The sequence below is a fragment of the Pezoporus wallicus genome, unplaced genomic scaffold (assembly GCF_028554395.1).
Source record: "Pezoporus wallicus isolate ANWC-B61680 ecotype Strahan unplaced genomic scaffold, APGP_CSIRO_Pwel_v1 scaffold_6445, whole genome shotgun sequence".
NCBI classification, from domain to species: domain Eukaryota; kingdom Metazoa; phylum Chordata; class Aves; order Psittaciformes; family Psittacidae; genus Pezoporus; species Pezoporus wallicus.
The window spans coordinates 7,053,984-7,069,336 of NW_026641753.1; positions in this window are offsets into that span (position 1 = coordinate 7,053,984).

Sequence of the window (15,353 nt, forward strand, 5' to 3'; positions counted from 1 at the left end):
ATCGTACCTAAAACAAGCTTACCGAAATGCTTTTTAGAGAGGTCTCTCTCTTCAATACCCTGGACTGGCAGAGGTTGTATGAGAAAAGGTACTTGCTAAACTAAGGTGCAATGAAGGTGTGGCAAAGAAAAAGCCATGGTACACAGAAGTGCTCCCGGGAAAAGAGGAGACTTGTTGGGAGGAGTTTCTTGGAAAAGCCATGTTAACTGATTTTGCATTGCATTTGTAAGCTTCAGTGTCTAGTTTTCTTTGCCAGCTTTAGAGCTAGCAGCCTGAAAGGTACTACTTTTCAAGCTAAAGTATCCCCGAAGATGCCTAGTATTAGGAGTTGGGTAACTTTGGATATATCACTTGTCTTCCTCATGCATGAACCCCTATATGGAGTTAGAAATTATTACCACTACAACCTGGAGGAACACAGTACCTTCCCTGGAGCCGAACACCACAGCAGTGCTGCATAAAAAAGAGTGCTGCTTGCAAGTCTCTCACCTCATTTAGCTCTGTTCAAGCTGACTTGTAACACAAAGTAAGACACACAACCCAGTGTTTTGATGGCTCATCACTTAAAAGTGTTCCCATTTACTAGAGTATACTGCAGTAATGTTAGCAGTATCATCTCTGAAGTACTGCTGCAAATTCTGCAACGGGCAGATCAAGGGGAGAGGCTGAGCTGCTCCATGGGATTTAGCTTCTCTCCCTTCTACTGCAGCTGACTGTTCAGTACAAACTGGTATCATTATTTTAAAAGCATTTCTGGTTTTCAGTGGGCAGATATTAACAACAGTGAAGAAAAATAATACACTTGGTCTGAATGGTATTCGGAAATGCTCAATGTTAAGGATGTTACCAGGCAAGTAGATCATATTTTCTCTATAAAGTAGTTTAACCTCTGACTTAACAGCTTCAAGGCAATTGTGCTCCCAATCAGCCACTGTATCTCTTGGTCTCCTTTCTGCAGTTGCTGAAATCATTACTGAGGGAATTGGTGAGGAAGCCATGGAAACTCACACTAGCAGCAGGGAATAAAAGTCCTTAATGATAATAACTCAGAATAAAAATGACAATTTATGGCTTTTTACAGCAAGTAATATAATTTATGAGATGTTACACATGGAGATGTATGCCTAATGAGTATTGTAGGAAGCCATAAGTCATCAGCATTTCCAAGTTCCCATTAAGACCTCATTTATTACACTATTCCAGAAGTGTATCCTCATGACAACCACACCCTAGTCTTGCTTTATTAAAAGGTAGGCAAAAGATGGAAAAGGAAGATAGAACAGCAGTCTGGCACAGAATTAAACCCAAGTCACACTCCAACTAATACAGCAGAACAACAACAATAGCAACAGATGAGTCTTCACTGAGAACTGCACTGACTTCCCTGACCTTATTTATTTTATTAACAACGAGGGGAATACACAAAGAAACATTTTACCACATTCATCCTCTGAAATGTAACATCTCATTTAAAGAGGTGATATGAAAGGGAAAAGAAGACAGGAAGGCTGTCTCCAGAGCAACACAGTTCTCTCCATTGGTGACTGTTGCAGTACTGAATCCAGTATTATGGGTTTGTATAATTATAGTATTCCTAAAACCAGAATCCAAAGCCTAAGAATTCAAATAATTCAGTAGCCAACTCTAGGTAAGTGCATGTTTACCTTAAAAAAAAGTCTTCACATTGAGATGAGAAACAAAAAATACCGAACATTCTGACCAAAAAAAAACAACAACCCTTCCTAAAATAACGAAACCACTGAGCATTAAAAAATACATAAGAAAAAAAAATCAGGACAAACACGGTACATTTGACTGTTGTTTTGGTGTTTGCTTGGGGTGTTTTGCTTTAGGCTTTAATTTCTAAGTCTCTCGTATGTATTAGTTTAAACCAGACCAAAATCAAATAAAGTTTCTCAGCAGTTTCAGATGAGATGATCCCAGATGAGATAAGAGATGTCTGGGGTTTTATGGAAGAAAGTTCTGAATAAGTATTTCTGAGGGACAGGATAAAACTGGACAAACTGAAAGCAGAAGATGCACACTCAGAACTGTTAGCAACCTCAAAGGGTAGGAGAAAGGCCAACTTTTTATTTATGGCTAATGTAATCATGTGCAAAAAGAGGCTATTTTCTAACAGAACAGACCAGAACTTTAACTCCTACAAGTACACGCTATAGGCATTTCTATACCAGTTGGGAACACCAGGTGCATTTTCCTGCACTTTAACAGGCAGTCAGATGCAGAAAGGGTAAGTTAGCTACAGTGCTTGCAAATGTAAGTAGTGCTAAGGGTTGTTTTATCATAGAAGAAATTAAAGCCCTTTCATTGCTTTCTGATGTTCAAACAAATCAGCTCCCTTCTCCTCAGATATGTAAATTGTAACTCTTCAAAATATAAGCTATCATATATGCAACCGAGCGTACACTTGAAAATAAAAGGTTTTAAAACAAAGCCTCCAGTGGAGACCTTGCAACTCTAACCTGAAAATCAAAAACGCCACAGATTTGCTACAGAACCTGACATCAGGTTTATACCTTCCAAAAGTATGTTACAGTGTAGGTAAGGTGTGCTTCAGATGAGGCATTGAACATTCTCACTTACAAAAGTCAAAATGATTTCAAGACTGCTAAAGTTCATAGCCAGAGAGCATGAATCTATTCAACCAGGCCTGAAGTAGAAATAAACCCTAACTCTGCCATGCTTACAGTGCATCAGCAAGCTGTTCAACATGAGAAATTCTATGATAGTTCAGGCTCAGACTAACTTTTACTGCTTCCTTGGGTTTTGCCAGATATGAAAATTTATAGGGAGACAAATTTGTTGAATGAACACGTCTGACCACATCTTTACACAAACAGCTCAGACCTACAGCAAGGAGTTTGAAAATTTGACTTCTGTTAAACTTCCTCAGTATATACCTTTATTTAGCAGACAGTGTGTCAGAAGCAAAGGCCAGAAGACTAGAACAGGAAAGGCTGATCAGCCTTTCATATTGCAGCAGCAAGCACTGGAGATCAGTCTAACTGCATGACAAAGCAAAGACAATTAAAAAGCTGTTTTATTTTCTTTTACATTGCCTGGTTCTTTGGCAAAGTTTAAAGCAGCCAAGTAGCAACTCTCAGATATTCCATCTGAAAACATCTCTTGAAAACTATTCCCCACACCCTGGATTGGCACTGATACATTTTGCCGAAGATAAAACCAAGCTTCAGCCCTTTCATACAACATACAGCTGAGACTATTTCCATTGACTGGCAATATTAAGGTACTTGAATAACAGCAAGAAACCTGTACCTGATTGTCTGGAAGTGGAAAGGTCAATGCCTGAGCTAAGATGAGTAAGAGATGAGTAAGACTGGGACATACACTGAGGTTTTGTTGGCTTTTTTTTTTTTTCCCTTAATATTTCTTATGGATCACACGTGCAGAAACACATTTATCCGTATATAAACTCGAGTGCAACGGAAATAGTTGAGATTATACTAACCATAAACCAAATACAGCTGTTTAATGTTTCAGCCTTAAATATTTAATTAAGCATAGCAACAGCTCCATAAAGCAGGAAGATTATTCAACAGTATTCATTTTTTTGTGGTAGTCTTGAGAAACAGAGATTTAGGACACCCTACACAAGCCACTCACCCATCTTCCTGTGTATGCAAAGGACAATGTTGGCAACCCTGAAAGGCCAACACCATATATAATTTGAAACACAGGCCATACTTTTTTTCTTAAGATCCAGAAGTGGAAACTAAACAGGTAACTTATTTCAGCTTCTTGTCCAAGTAACTACATCACACAAACTTTCCAGATAGGCAAACAACAGAAGCCAGAATGCAATTTGAATTGGAAGGACCGTTATTGAGTTCATCTAGTCCAATCCCAGCCTCAGTAGGGCCAATTTCAAACTTGTCTTAGGTTGCTCAGAGACTTATTCATGCGGGTCTTTAGTGTCTCTAAGGCTGGAGATTTATCAACCATTCCCAGCCTAATGTTTAACTAACCTTCATTCGGAAGATTTATTTCCTTACACATAATCACTACCTCCCTTGCCACAGAGCACCTCACTTAGGTAGGTTATTCAACCCCTGCAACAAAACTCTAAAACACCTGGTAAATAAAGTGTTACAACAAGCAAAGAATCTTATTTTAAAGTACAGACAACATAACAAAAACCACTATCCATAAAACAAGCTATGTGCCCATAATGCCTTTTCAGCTGGAACACTGTGTATGACAACAGAACCAGTTATTTCTCAATCTCTTCTCAGTGATGGATTTGAAATATGTGATATTGGAGACAGAGTGAAAAGTAAACTATTCGAGCCAGATGAATTTTATTTTGTCCAAACTTGAGTCCTGTGACTGGCATTATGTTAAGAACTCTTTGGGGTATTCCCTGACTAAAAGACTATGAAATTTAGCTCCTTCCAAATGTTTATTTTGTTGGGAGATTTTTAGTGTACCCCTTGAGGCAAATTAAACATGTTTGTGCTTGAACATTAAAATAGAAAAAGCAACTCACTGGGTAGAGTCCTACAGTCCTAAGCAGTTCTACAAGGAGTCTGCAGAGCCAAGTCACAAGCAGATTCCTTACATACACTTGCACCAGCACTACTCCTGTGAGCATCTGCATCAGGCCTGGTGCTGAGTCCACCCTCCAAGCCCAGATCTTCTGCCCAACGGTGGTCCTTGAATTCCAGGATAGCTACAAGACAATGCTGCTGCTGTTTCATATTTCATCAGCATGGGAAACCACTCAACCACAAAGAGTTGTTTGTCTCTGCATTCCTGCTTCCAGACAGCTTAATCTCTTGTGCAGTTGGGCTGCCTTGCCCTCCATGCCAGATCATTCCCTGGTCACAAATTACCACTGCTGAGTAGTTACAAACTGAATTCACCCGGCAATGTTTTCCTCTTAATCTAGCAATTTTCTCATAGAATTATCTACAGAGTATGATATAATAAAAGATTAGTTTAAGACACTAACAAAATCTGGAAACATTACTTGACAGTTTGCAAGGAAAAAGGTCAAAAATGGTTTGAGCTATAAGCAAAACACAGTATTACATCTACAGCACACTCTTAGCAGAGAAACTCTCCAAAAATCTTGCTTCTCTCCAAATACACGATTCAAGCCCTCAAGCACTTGTGTCTGCTCAGCAGTGATAAAGGTTTGAGCTTTTGCTGTCACCTGAAAAAACAATTATCTCTCACATAAATTCCATTCCATATAAAGCCTTAGATATTACTGATGCCATATTCTGAAAAGCCCTCTTAACTTCTCTTGACACAATTGCAGCAACTCCAATACTAAAGTAAGAGCCAGAAGCAACATCTGCTAAGTTGCAATGCTTCCAACATTTTCAACACTTTAATGATTTCATTTGGTATGTTTTCTATCAAAGGTTCAGTCTCTGTCACTCCAAACTACAAAAGAGCAGTTGCTGCTTTTAAGCAAAAGCTGCTTAACTACCTTCATGACTGTTAGCTGGGGTAAGAAAGCAAAACCAGGAAAAACTAAGACTCAAGCAAAAGAATTTAAAGTAAATATGTATTAATTGTATGAGTAAATCCCTGTCGGAAAGAATACCATGAAAATTATGGACAACTTGAGGAAATTACCAATCAACTATCTACCTAAGATCAGCTACTCAGGTCTGAAACAGAACAAGAACACAAGTCTCAGAAGATGAGGCTCACAGTCCTATAAATTAGACCAAGAAATCTAAAAGTAAAACCTTGGGAGATGCAAACAAACCTAAAAGTAATATCACTTATTTGCTCTTTACGTCCAACAGTAGAGGTGAGGTTTCACACACACATTTAGTTTCTTCCATATACTAGGTTTTAGCCATTAAAGATAACTTACTGTATCAGAGACATGCACTCTTTAAACATTAACATTAAGTGCAATTTACCCCATGTAGCACTTCTGGCCCAAGTCCCTTTTGCCAATACGGTTGGAAGATTTATACCATCTAAGAGTAAACTGATGAATGACATTCATAGAGTGCTTTAACTCATTCAGTAGCATCATACTGTAATCCTCTAACCAGTTAAATGCAAAAAAATATTTAGAAATATGAGCACTTGGGCTTGTCAATTCTTCAGTGATTTTTCCCCAGCTCTTGTTGTGAGTCACCCCTTTACAGTGCATAATAAAAGCTGGGTTTCAGCACAGTAAACTTAATTTAGCTTGTTCCTTTTGTTTAACTAAACCTACTTTTGCCCCACAGGGCAGCACATGGCTTCTGAATGCAGATGTAGGTCTGGCAAAGCTAGTGACTGATTTTTAGTTGCCTCTGACCAGTTGCATTTCAGTTGGCATGTCACCCCAAACCTGCCAACCTGCAATATTCAGCCTCCTGTCTAAAATGAGCTCTTTATGAGGTGCTAATATGCTGGACATTTCTGCAGCACCCAATTTACAAATACAGCTTCCTTAATAAAAATCAGAAACAACATACAGTCAATCCTTTCACCTTTATAGGCCAAGTTCAAGACTCAGTCTGTTCCCAGAGTACATTTTCAAGGAGAATTATACCAGCAGTTCTCAGAAGTTCAAAGGGCAATAGCCCACTTCAGTTTTACCACCCACCAGGTTTATGTTCTAAGATGACTTATAAAAGCATAACATATTACAACAGAGGTTTCTTTTCTTTTGGTCTCGAGAAATCAACAGGACACTAAATTTGCAAGGGGAAGACACATGACTTCTGCAGCAGAGCAGAGGTGCTACACTTCCAGATTTGAAGAGTCAGTTAACTTTAAAACATCCTGCACTGATGTCCCAACATCATCAGCAAATGCTATGTGGCATTACTCTGGGCTAGGGAGTGCTTACTCCATACAACTCTTAAAGACTACATTTTAGGAGCTGCATTTTAAAAGATGGTGAATACATTTTACTGAAGCTCTAACAGATTTTGAAGGACTTGTTTAACAGCATTACCTTTTCCAAAGCAGCTGTACACCAACTGCCATGCAGCAAAACCAAGGCATTATTAAATACAAATTCAGTGATCATCCACAGAGTCCTCAAAATCCTGCAGTCCACTGAATTCTAAAAAAGAAATTAGAAATAGGAATTGTACCTTCAAGTTCAAGTCTGAGAATCAACTCTCCAAGTAAGAGGAGCCATTTCCTCAGCTTCCCGCAGAAAGGTACAGACCAGCCTGAAGGTAAAAGTCTGCCATTCTCCAGTGACTGTGTTCCAGGCATCTTCTGGAGAGCTACAGAATTTTAAAGCAGCTTCAATTGTTGATCCTATGGACTGCATCAGTATTCCTCAATTTGCCATTCCCTTCCTCACTATGTTTCTTGAAAACACTGAATCTATGACTATATACTTCCACAAAACTTTCCTTGCAAAAATCATTCACATTAGACAATGTCCTAAGATTCTAGAGATACAATTTTAGATTTATGTTACTACTTCCACAACAGCTCCTAAGTTTCAAGGCTACAACATTACAAATAGAACCATTTTTGCTGATTTGGACTTTGCTACATTAGTACAAACATCAGGTAGTCCTGCACGCTGTTAAGGTGACCACAAAACAAACAAACCCCACCAAATTCCAAGAGGAACCTTCCTGTCAATTCCAAAGCAATGCAGCACATAAACTGAGAGCAAATAGAAAGAACAAATGGAAGAACATAACATTATGAATTTAAAAACCTGTGCTTAGGTAGCTTATTACATCAAAACATCCCCTTCCCTTGTGGAAAGGTTCTGTGCATGCACTTGTCTAGGACTCCAAACAGGCAAGCATATGAAACCCATTTCTAAATCAAATCAATGTTTTGTTATTTAAGTCTGTTTCTACACTTATGTATTTATTTTAGAGGTTTACATGGCAGCAGTATAGCACTTGCAACATTACAGTAGACTAAACTGAGTTAAAATAGCTGATGCTTTAGCACTATTTGGTGAGTTTCATTGATTCATAATGCAGATAAGCACCACTAAACCAAATTAATATAGATTAATATGTCTTTCTTCCCAAAGCAATAAAATCCTACATATAGCAATCTTTAATCACATAATCTTTACAACCTTTTTTTAAAGTTCCCAAAATGAGCGTGAAGGAAATGATTATGCAAATTTATGTACAGGAGGTCAAACTCTTCATAGAAGGTTTTCTTTCACCAGAACAAAAAAACCCAATTCAATTAGGGCAGTTCTCACTTGCTTTGAGAAAGCAGCTGCTCCAGGCCTACATGGAAGCCAGCTTGTACCTCTTAGTCCAAGTAATTCAGCACTACCCAAGCTCACTGTGGAAAAGCTCATTACTGCAAATACAGAGAAGTCTACAATTTAAACTCACAGAAGGGCAGGGTACTGACACATGCAAATACCAAGCAAGCACTTTTTGAGTTTCCCCTGGTGTTCAGTTAAACAGACGGAGTGGCTGAGTGCTAATTTCACATTTGTCAAGATGTGTTGGAAGTCTGTGACAACACTGAAGTGAATGCTGAAGCAGTAAGCCTTCCTTATTAAGTCCTTCTTGAGAAACATGTCAGTATAGTCTACAATATTTAGCTCTTCTCTAGGTCTAGTACTACAACATTTGTTGCAAGGCCTCACTGTTTGGGATATGTTTGTTTCCTTACACAGCGTATTCAAGCCAGCTATTGAAATAAAAGCTGACACTGCAAAATAAGAGGGTTAGAGACACCCAACTCTGTACCACCACTTTACTTAATTTATATGTTCAGTTTAGAGACTGAGACCATGCAGTAACATAAGTCTAGTTAAAACGGGTGCTCGGTGCTAGATGAGAAGTCTCCTCAGTTTTCCTTCCCAAACATGCCAAATTTAAAATGCATGTGATGATATAGCTGATATTTCTTAGTTTCATTTATGAAATATTCACAATAACAACAAAAATTCTCTGGTAGATTTAAGATTCTTCTTCAAAGGCGTCTTGAGGAAAAGCACTCTTCCTTGTTTACTCCTTTTGATTCATTTCTATGGTAAAATTTAAAGTTAGATTCACATTCTTAGCAGTATCAAGAGTTTTAATAGGTGCCTGAAACACAAATCCCACTATGGAGACCAATTCAATTCCACTTGCATATGCTGAATCATCCTCTGGTATTTTATCATTGTTTTCACTCCATACTGTTTTGTCTTATCTTTGGATAGGCCCTGGCAATGAAATACTCTGGCACCTATCATTGTTTTCACTCCGTACTGTTTTGTCTTATCTTTGAATAGGCCCTGGCAATGAAATACTCTGGCATCTATCATCTGAGTTGATCGGTTTTTCATTTACCCGGTGAGTCAGGAGGGCAAGCCCCGAGGGGGGCTCTCGCTTCTGGTGACAAGTGCCCGGCGTGCATCAGGGGCAACCCACTCCAGGGACAGCAGCAAGTGGGGTGGTTGACTGGGGCGGTATGCCTGCCAAAGCGTAACGCAGGTGTCCTAAGGCGAGCTCAGGGAGGATGCAAACCTCCCACGGAGCAGAAGGGCAAAAGCTCGATCTTGATTTTCAATGCGAATACAGACCATGAAAGCAGGGCCTCACGATCCTTCTGGCTTTTGGGGTTTTAAGCAGGAGGTGTCAGAAAAGTTATCACAGGGATAACTGGCTTGTGGTGGTCAAGCCTTCATAGCAACATCGCTTTTTGATCTTTCAACGCTGGCACTTCCTATCATTGTGAAGCAGAATTCACCAAGCATTGGATTGTTCACTCACTTCAGGTTGGATAGAGCCTTGCGTGACATGGTTGAACGTGAGGTGTCCCTCCCCACGGCAGGGGGGTTGGAACTACATGACCTTAAGGTCCTTTTGAACCCTAACTATTCTATGATTCTATGATCTCTTTTACTTAACAAAGTAAAAGAGACAGTGTCTCAGAAAGTAAGCAGTAATTGTGGAATCCTTTATAACTGGCAGTCAAAATTATTCCTTCCCCCTGTGTACTTTATTTTGCTAAGTTTATTAAAAAAAACCTTAAAGACTAAATCATAAATAATTTATATAAAAAACTAAACCAACCAACTTGCTGTAAACTTTGTGGTTCGTGTTAATGAACTCTGCACTGTGGAAGCTGATGATAGACACCTTTCTTGTAAAGAGCCTCCCACTGAAACAAAGCTTGCCTTGTCTATACTCTAAAAAGGTGGTATCGTAGCTTTCAATAACACATTATTCTTAACCTTTTTCATTTTTATTTCATTAAATAAGCCCTTATTGAAAGTTAGGAAAAGTTGGAAGTCATTAAACTCTGCAATACTCTGAATAAGCCTGCAGGTAAATTACAATGAAGTATGATTCTGCCAGCTTACTGACTAAATCGGTTAGCGCTGGACTATCTCTGCTTTCTCTCTGTATGCCTTTAGTAATTGTTTCTGCGCCTAGCCATAAGTTAAAGATAGATGGAGTCTCTGTCTCCAAATGGCATCTTTAAAACTAAAATTAAAGCCAAATTTATTTGGAAAACTCCTGGTCATATTTAAGAACTGCATTATGATATACAGCACACTAGAATATATCCTTAGAACATACACTACTGCTCATGAAGCACTATATGAATGCAAACCCATTACTCTCCCATAATGTCACTTGGACATTAAAAAGAATAATCTTCCTGTAGCTGAACTGCTAGGAGGAAATACGTACAATTCTGAGATGACAAACTGTAATTTACTTGTAAACTCCAAAATACATTATGCCAGAGTAGGCTTCCACTGGCAAATCCACTGTGGAACTTATTGTGGATTTTCTCTCGGTTTGTTTTGTCCCTCTATGTCCATGTCCATCAAAAGAAGAAATTTTGACTATTGAAAAGCTCTCTAGGCTGATGTCTAAACTGCACCATGTAGTTTGTATAGAACTGAAGCTCATAGAATTCATGAAACTCAGAATATATCTTCTGATATATTTTTTGTCAACTGCACATCTACAGCAGGTAAGATGTTATAAACATGCAGAAGTATTCTGCAGTTTTAACATCAGCAGACCCAACCTCAGAATTAGTTCACCTCATATTGCACTAACTGGCTAATGCTCGCCACATAATTTTGATATGTAAGCTGGCATGTGGTTTTCACGCCTGCTTGCACTATTGGTATGGTATGGGAGGCAGAGATAGTAATGCTGTTTCATCACGCTTTTTTCTCACTATTTTGATCCATGGGTTCTTTGCTTAAACAAAACTAAAAGCACATCACTACTACACTCAGCTCTTTATTCTGCCAAAAGACCCTGCACAGCCCAGTCAATAGGATATAGAGACTAATTTTGGTTTCATGGCTTCTTATAAACCATAAAATCACACAGAAGAACTGGTAACAGCTAACATTTACAGCTAGCAATAAATAGCATTTCCCTTGTACTGGCCAGCTGCTTGTCAGAACCACATGCACACTGACATGCCCGTACACTAAACGGCAAGGAAGACCCTCTCTGAGGGAGATCACTCCTCAGTCACCTGAGCTGTTACAATTTCATTGTTATTTCTATAATTCTGTTTCAGTGAAAAACATCCCTGTCTCTCAATACTCATCAGTTTTATCTGGAGTTAGCTTTGTAGACACTGCAGTGTATATGCAGCTAGTTTGGTAGGTACGTAATTGTGCACAGAAGCTTCAGCTTTGCAAGCTACTCGTGTATAACAGCATAACAGCGTACTAAATCACTGCAGGTAAGCAAGTTTAAGGCACTGAAAGCCAGGAATACGTGTTGGATGTGTTGCAGGGAGCACGCATCAGTGTGCTCTTAGTACTGCAGAAGATTCAAGTTATTATCACAGAAACTAAGATGAGAGCTGAGTCAACTGGTATTAATTTATAAGACCAACTATATGCATTGCTTGTCAATTGCTGTGACAGCTGCTGATAAAAAGATTCACCTCTGTTATTTAAACAGGGATCCACATGTTACATCTCTTGGGTTCTACAGCTGATTCTGACCTCAGCACATCTTGAAGCAACTCTAGCCCCCCCCTCCCTGTGCACTTACAACAGTGGCAATTTTACTTGTTCCACCTGCTAACTGAAAACAAGTTGAGAGAAAACAGCATTTTTTTCCAGGGAAAGTCTCTGGAAGCCTCAAGGAGCATGTGGTTTGTACATCACAATAGGATAGTTTTATACAAAACAAACTTTGGGGAAAATTATAACATAAATAAAAGCAAAACTGGGAAAAAGATACGATTAGACTGGTGGGTTGATGTGCTGGTTGGGGGGGGGAGTTTTTTGTCCTAATGATTTCTCAAAGCTGGAAGTAGGAGTGTTCATTCCATATTTGCTGCGCGACAGCAAATTCTGCTATGAAACTTGACCATTTATTTCACAGGTAGCCAAAAGAGATCAAATACAACAGTTAATACAGATATACTTTTCAACACTTCTTGAAAATTAACTAATGACATTTGCATATAGGCCACAGGTACTATCCGAAATTTGGTCTATGATGAAGTCTGGAAGAAAGTGTTCCACGTAAAGCTGTGTACATAGTGAAATGCATGACTGGATTCAAACTGCTGTTAAGGTCTTGAGTTACTTTATCAGATAAGTCAACCAATATAATTAGCAATAATTATTATAACACAATGTGGCTGTTACTCAACAAGAGGCTTGGTTCTCACAGATTTCATGTGAACAACCTTTGCACCTCTCAGCTTGTGGCCAAAATAAACTCTGTCTTGCTCAGCACAGTACCTATTGTGACTGTGGCTTTGGAGAAAACAGTAATAAATTGCTCTGAAATAATTAATTATATTACAAAAAACACTGAGTGTTTCACATCACTTTCAAATATGATACTGCTTTCATTTTCTTGCCTCTATAGCCTGCAGTGTAATACAATAACCATGTAATGCACCTCAAACTGATCAGAGTGAAATAAACATCAACTTCAAAAAAGTGTGGTCTAGATCCTTAGAGTTTAGTAGAAATAAAAGAAATACTACAGGTCAATGAGATTTGTAATCAGGGCAGTATCAATACAGATTTATTACAGGTATTAACTGTTATTTTTGTAAGCAAAACATTCACTGCTTCTCACAGGAAAGAAATATTATTTATTATCTCAGTCAGAAAAGAGGCTGCCAGTCAAATCAACAATTGAAATGCATGTTTTCCTTTGTGAATATTTGCATACTACCACATTACATCGTCCTCTTTATCACTCCACTGCTCAGCTCAAAGTCAGTGGTTTGTTTCTTGCTGCTCAGAATGTTACATTTCTAAATGGCATGTGAATTAAAATACAGTACCTCTCCAGAGTGAAACCAGATCTGTAGTTAAGAGCACCCTCTAACAGATGGAGAGGAGCTTTACTGATGCGGTACTGTCTCTTCACAAGGTAGTCCACAGGAAACATCACTTTTGAACATAGCCATTTTGAGAGTAAACCCTGCTGATTAACACAGAGCAGATATAATTATGTGCACTAGTAACACTCCATAGTAGCAATAGGGACTTGACTTAATGGTGCTTAGAGAGTCAGATGAGTGTGCTGTGGATGCCTTGGGTATCAAGAAAAGAATAATCAGCATTTAACTGAGCTAGAAAAATTCAGTTTTAGCTCGGGCTTTTCCATTTTATGGAAGATGATGGAATACAGACAGATTTTATGACATTAATTAACATTTATTTTTCCACTCCTCACATGCTTTGTAATATATATATTTAAACACTACAATTCAAATTTTAAGAATAACTGGGAAATCTGACTTCATATCTTGCAGTAAGAAGAAATTACAGAACTAAGACAAAAAAGGGTTTTCAGAGTTATTGAGTGTATATTCAAACAGAAGTCCACAAATATACATCACCTTGATATATGCAGGAATTCTGTGCCTTTAAAAATATAACTTTGCAGATGAAGATTTTCTATTTATAATGACAAAAAGGTTGTATTTTTAGAATTCTTGCTGTAAAGTCATCTTTGAAGAAAGATGCAGCAGTTCTTAAAAACAGAGGCAAGAATATTACCATAGAGTCCTACAGAAGACATCTGCATCCTACAGTCACATGTACTTTGCAGGAAGAAACCTCACTGTCTCAATGAACCTAAGGGAATATGTAATTAAAGCCCCATATTTTTAACTGTATTAATTAAATACAGTACTGAATAACTGAAGGATAAAAATAGAAGTGCATGAAAGGGTTTTGTTGTTTTTCTATAAAAAGGCAGAGAATGTTAAACACTGTTCTTGTATGCCATGCAGCACATCTGTATTCTCAGGCACCATTTAGTCTATTTGTGAGAAAAGTTATAGAAGACATGACAGCTTACCCTGCAAATGTAAAGGTAAGGAATATAGCCAGTAGTATCACTCTTAGGGAGAACATTCCTAATGTCTTTACATCCTTTGGAAATGAAATATATTTGGAAAAGTAAGGTTTTGTCTAAAACTGAGAAGATAATTTACATGGAAACATTTCATTTCAAAATCCTAGTATGAATGAAAACTTCCACATTAGAGTGGGACTTTCTTACAGTATTTGCTGGCTGAATGCTTTCGATGCATACAGTTTGAGCACTGGAGACCAGCTGACAGAAAAGCTCCTGGGGAAATTCAGTTTTGACATTGTTTGACCTGAACTAGTTCAGTTTTGTAAACACCTGTTACAAATGTTTAAAAGCTTGGAAGTTGGCAGTAAGCCGTGTGAAATCAAGCCCAGTGGTTTATGGTAAGAATACAGTATGCGTGACCTTTTCTGAATTTACAGTTGGAGTTAATGTCATTACCACCTCAGGAAATGGGGTAGCCACAGTTTCTGTCGTACATACTTGGATGACAGAGAAGAAAGGAAACTCAATATTGAATATTAGGTCCAGCAACCTGTTGACTGTGTAATAGTTAACTGTGCTAGATAGGGTTATTTCCTGTTTATTCAGTTACTTCTCACACCATGAAACACTGCAGAATTGAATGACTGCTGGTAAGTGTACCTGAAGGGTGGGTAACCATCCTCTGGAAGATACTTTATTTGAACTCACATTGGACAAAGTACATCACGCCCTTGTAGTGCTGACATACTGTCAGATGTTAGACTTGGTTCCAACCTGTTGCCTATAGAGATGCCGTACTTACAAGGTTTATTTTAATTTCACCAAGTTACATACTTTTGCTTTATAGATTCTTGCTTATGTGAAGATATAGCAGACTAAGTTTTTACAAATGATGCAGACATTTGTAAAACAGAAGTATTTATTGAGGAAGCATTTCATGCAAATTTACTTGACAATAAACTGTTGAACAGATGTTTCTTGAACACTATATGGCTAGAAGAGAAGCATTAAGTCAAAGTAGAATTTGTTATTTACAGCATTCACTGATTTTAGAACTAATCTATGTTATTAACATGTTACCTGCATTTACAC